The 5,699-nt window shown below is 37.7% G+C and overlaps 1 long non-coding RNA gene across 2 annotated transcripts; it reads left to right on the forward strand.

Annotated features, from left to right (window-relative positions):
• LOC138041483 (uncharacterized) lies at window positions 1-2,807 on the forward strand. 2 transcript variants are annotated; one of them, XR_011130840.1, is made up of 2 exons: window positions 1-321; window positions 395-2,807. It is a non-coding gene; the product is annotated as an uncharacterized lncRNA (long non-coding RNA). The 2 variants fall into 2 exon arrangements; XR_011130839.1 differs by having other exon boundaries at window positions 416-2,807.
• Window positions 2,808-5,699: the final 2,892 nt, after the last annotated feature.

Here is a 5,699-nt window from a genome sequence, read left to right on the forward strand (position 1 = left end):
CCCAAAAAGGCAGAATTTTCGGTGCCAACGTGACCTGTGGATCGTTTCGAGGTTCATAAACAAGGACGGTGTATGAAATGGATATTATTTTCGCACGGTACCTTAAAAGTAATAATATGGATACTTACCATTTCCCTTCTTATTTTTGGCATGAAATGTTGGATGAAATATAAATGACGACCTACTTAAGGTCTTTGATTTCGGAGATAAACATTGTCAGACGTTTTTTCGTCGACAGTTCTTGGTTTCGTGGTGAGAAATCGTTGGCGATTGTCATGATCCATTGACAGCGTTATGTAAGATAAAAAATTGTCACAGGAGGTAAGCATTTCATTGACTTCTAAGGTCTTTTTTTAATCGAGTTAAGATTTATATTTTAGCACCGTTGAAAAAGTGTAAACAATTAAATTATTAGGGCCTGTGGCACTCTATTGCGGATGTGCGGCTGTTTGATTTTTGACCCGACGGTTCTTCAAGCTAGTATCAATGACGGAAATCCTGTTTAATCGACACAGTGAGACGTGCCAAATTTGTAATAACATTTCTAAACTTCAGTTTGGTAATATATGAAGGACTTTGACGGCATAGACGAGCATGACTGCTCTGAGTGGGTAAAGAGCATAGAAATATTAGAAGGGACACGGTGATTGTTAATATCATGCATCATAGAGGAAACCAAAAGATAATAGAGCATTGTCACTGGTAGGATTCTGGAGTGAACGAATAGCGGGTTCTTACACCTCGTAGCCGCCTTGCATCCAAACAAAGAAGAAAACAAGTAATAGCAGATGGGAGAAGGCACATCGAAAGCTTTATACAGCGAAAGACGTCCATGAGAGCTGGAAAAAAAAATAAAATGTGTATGTGCGTCGATTCCACTGACACGGCCTTCGCACAACATATTTTGTCCTTGGAGGTGAGACGAAGAATGGGGTTCGTATTTACACTGATTATTGGTTTCCCTTTAGCACTATGATTCTTTGTCGTCAGCTTAGTGTGCGTTTTATTTTGCTATTCGTGTTTTTCAACCGTCAGTTCAGTTGCCATATCATGGAGTGATAGCATATTGCAGTGTAGGGACGCACAAGGAGCAATTGGCTTCAGCTTTGAAACGCGGCAGGAAGCGTCTCGATTTAGCTGTTGAAGCCTTTTGTTTAATAAAAAGAAGGGCTGAACTTTTTTTTTCTTGTTCTATTTTTTTCTGATTAGAATAGGGTCAAGCATGATAGATCTGCTCAGTTTGTTTCGCATCATTTGAAAGCCAATTTACTGGAACATTCATTTACCATTCATTTTGCTACCTTTCTGCACAGAGTACAGGTAACATTTTTGATCAAATATTTTGAAATACACTGTGCAACTAATACTCTATCAAGCAATTGAATACACTATGCAAGACGTATCATGTTGATGATAAATTTTACAAATAATAATAATAATAATAATAATAATAATAATAATAATAATAATAATAATAATAATAATAAACAGTAAGTTGTGTTCTTTTTATTCAAACAGAAACCACCTGGTAAAACTGTTTTTGTAAGCACAGATCACTTTTGGCATACTGGTCCTTTGGAATGTGCAAACAGTATGTCGCTGATGTACACACGTCAATGAGAATTCCCTTCACGCACGTTTTATACATCATTATCAACAACGATGAGCACAGCAGTATGATGATAGTTATTAATACTGTAAATGAAGAAATATGTTGTCATGAAGTATGGGTATGTTCATTGTTGAAAACTTTAAAGGACACTGCAGGTTGACACTAGTAGTTCAGTAACTCATGGGTTTTTGTTTAGTCGATGTTTGCTATTGGTACCAACTGGCAGAACTGCTTGACTTACAAAAGGAATTATGGCATAGAGGGTTAGCTCAAATGAACAATCACAAACCCTTGGCAGTCAATCACTGTCCTGGCCTAGGTTCATCTGCTGAATGTAACAGTAGTGGAATATTGTAACTAGTGATTACTGTTGATAGCAATTATTAATAATTTTCCTGTCTTTTCATATTTACTGGCCCATAACCTTATTTCTAGGGAGCAAGTTTACAGAGCAAGGAAAAAGTTGACTACCCTTCATTGGAATTACTGGTATCACAATGGCTTTTCGTTTTCCACCACTGAGGATCATGCTGACACCATCATTGCAAGAAAATACAACCAGAGAACAAAATCTTGGGATGTGAGGATATTAAAGGTGTCCAAAGATTGTGGATATATTTGGATGCTGATGGACAAAATGTTTAAACTTCGCATTGATGACGATGACTATTTAATCACTTGTGAAGTCTGTCTGGAACCTGACGATCCCAGAATCATTTCTCCAACAATTGTTGAAAGTGAACCTCTTCCAGCTCATGAGCTCCTGGCAAGGTGCAGAAACAGATTTTTACAAATAAGCAGCTCATAGAGATTTAAATACAAAACTTTCAGCTACCGTAAAACTAGGAAAAACATTAATGCCTTCACAATAATATGTTGCAGTGACGAAATTACTAACAGTCAGGTGTCAATGGAATGGCTCAAGTGAAGCTATAAGTCTTGCCTTTTTGCTTCAGTTTTGGTAGTAACTTGAAGTAATAATTATGTTAACTGTTTTTCTCTCCACGTTTTGTGGTGTCATTGTGACATGTAGCACTAAGCCAGCTTTGAAACCAGGACAAGATATACAGTGTACAGTGTATGACTTGACAGTTTTTAACCCAAGATAAGGGCTGACCATACTTTACACATTGTAGCTTTGAAATCGTTTTTGGAGTTTTGTCTCATGGTAATAATATATTGTATAACTTTAGAATTTTGTCTACTGATGTGATTTCTTATTGTGTGATTTTGTACATGGCAATTTTATTGCATAGCTTTTGAAAACTGAAATAATTTAAACTACGGTGAAAAAAAATGTAATGTAAATTAATACAAAAAATGGAAATTCCAATTCAGTGCTGTGATATTGGGAAATTGACAGTTATTGTAAAAAGTGGTGTTGAGAGTGACATGTGAATACAGATGACAGACAAGCAAAATCAAATTTTATTATTGTTCATATACCGGTACATGTCTGCATCAAATTATTTGAAGATGTGAAAGCATTAATTATTATTCTGAAAAAATTTCCATTCTTGCAAAAGTGTAAGTCAGTCTAAACCAGAAGAAATGGTGTCACAAATAAATGTAATCTAAATTGCCTTTAAAAATATTTTTTATCCTAAACCAAAGTTTCACAACAAGGCAAGTAAAACAAGTCAGTTATTGGGGGTGATGGTATGCTGAAAATTATTATTAAAAGAGGAGATCCTGGGATTTCCTGATATTTTTAATTGGGAGTGGAGGTTCCCTTTAATGAAAAACCACACACTGTCAGCGGTTTTGTGTCTGCTATTACTTCCCAACATTTAGACAGTTTGGAAACCCATCTAAACACCTGTTGCTTAGGGGATAGTGTCTTCTATTACAAAGTACATGCACACAGCAGAGGGAACAACTTTCCTCTTCCTTCTTCCAAGGGCAGTCACCTTGTGTGTCTAGGATGTATAAATATTGTGTTGAAACAGAGTTTTCAAAAGTGCCTTGTTTGTGAAATACAGTTGCATCCCCACGTCCTTTGTTTTTGATGTCCTGGCTCATACACCAGTAGTACGGCAGTTACCTTATTTGCCCAATTTAGGAACTGGCTTTTGGTCAATAGACCAGTTTCATAAATGGCGACCACCTTTACAGTTTTTGTATTTATGTTAATTACACCTACTTCCTTCATTTTTAATATTCTTTTGAAAGTTGCTTGTCATAGCAAGACTAGAAAGGCTTGTTACCTAAAACAGAAGAACATTTTATTTGGCAGGCATGAAAAAGATCTATACAAATGTAGGTTGTCCACTTGACTATGGTACGTCTCCAAGTCAGGTGCTGGCATCTTCATGGTCAGAGGCATTTTCATCTTGTTCCATAAGAAGGCAATCAGTATAATCCATGCTTCCCACTCCCTTCTGTAGTGCCTTTATGGCCAGTTTCCATGCCATATTTATCAACTCCTAGGGAAAGAGACTATTTATTAATGTGGTACATTGCAATTCCGTGAAAGAAGTCCTGCCCTCAAAGATTATTGATTTTATGAAGTGATGATGTACATACATGGAAGAGAACGCCCCACAAAGACTTTTCACAACTGGCTAGGAACGTTTTTTATTTTTATTTTGGAGAAACCGTGAAACGTGATATGCTTATCAGCTGAACGGTGAAATTGACATTAAACAGGTTATTTGGCAGAAAAAGTTAATGCAAGAAAAGCAACCAAAATATATTTGAATGCATGGAGAGTTTCTAATATGGCGTGTATTCATCACTGATTGTACATTCTGAATGTTTGATTTCTTCTGATTCGTTTCTTCCTCGCCCATCAAATGTTCTTGATTTCCCTGAGGCACATTTGCGACAGCTGTTTTTTACTAGCACTTTCAAATTGAGAAAATCGCAGCTGAGCTCGAGTACTACCGGTTAACAGGCCTTGATAAACAACTCAGCTTGTCTGTTCGGCCCGCCGGAAACCGCAATCGCTGTGAAAAAAGGGTGTTGAACATACATTATCGCGAATGCAAGTCAGTTCGATCGAAAGTTGTTTCGATCGAAGGTCGTTTCGATCGACAAAAGTCGATTCGGAATGATTTCCGTACAGGTCCCTACTTCATTATGCATGCAGAATAAATAATTATTCATTCACGCTATTGTTTTGTAGAACAATACGTATACTCAAGAGAACCGAATATATACGTGGGTCTTTTTTTCTCTCCCTCCCTCTCTCTCTTCTTTCCCTTCATCGCCCACACCATTACTCGTTTTTGTCTCAGCTTTCCTCTTTCTATCCCTTCGTCTTGTTCTTATTTCCAGACCCCGCTCGGGTTTTTTCTGCCATTTTATCCAATGATATGTCACTCGCAGCTTGCCTTGAACTCCGACCCACTGTAAACCTCTGGATTACTTGTCCCTGTTCTTTACCACTGAGCTAACGTGTCAAGTTGCTAATTCACACCTTGAAAATGATATTTATTTTGAATTCTGGCTGACTATTTACATAACAATGATACGTAATTATATACACGTGCCGCGCCGAGCACCTACAATCGAACTTACACTTGTAGGTTACCGTTAAGAGATCCCTGTTTTACTACTCTTGAAACAACCCATCCCTTTAATAATGCTAACCGTAACCCTAATTACGACTAAAGGCACTGTTTAGGCTTAAGGTTAGTCCCTGTGATAGTTTTAGGTTTTCCAGTATTGCTGTGAACTGTGACCTGCTTTCCTTCATGCCCCGTGCGTGCGGCACACTTATAAGTTCACTGCGTGGAAGAGTATACCACGCTTAAAGTCTGATTGGTGCATCTTTCATGGGAAACTTTCATGCACGAGTTCATTGCAATTAAAATCGTTTCATATTTCCCTTCTTTTGAAGCAAACTTGTGTCTTCGTAATAATCAAGATGGCTACCGAAGTAAAAGGGTCACAGCAATGGAAGATTTGATCATCTGGAAATTGTCCCTGCTTTATAGCCTTTCCAGAGTTGTGCATAGAGTGGTGCAAAGAAAACAATTTACTTTCGTCTTCCGTGTCCAAAACCTGTGTGAAAACGCAGTCAGTTGGCAAAGACAAAGTGCCGCATCGGGAGATGGATCTGTTTCGCGATGCTCAAGAAAAA

Source organism: Montipora capricornis, chromosome 3 (assembly GCF_036669925.1).
Source record: "Montipora capricornis isolate CH-2021 chromosome 3, ASM3666992v2, whole genome shotgun sequence".
Classification (NCBI taxonomy): Eukaryota; Metazoa; Cnidaria; class Anthozoa; order Scleractinia; family Acroporidae; genus Montipora; species Montipora capricornis.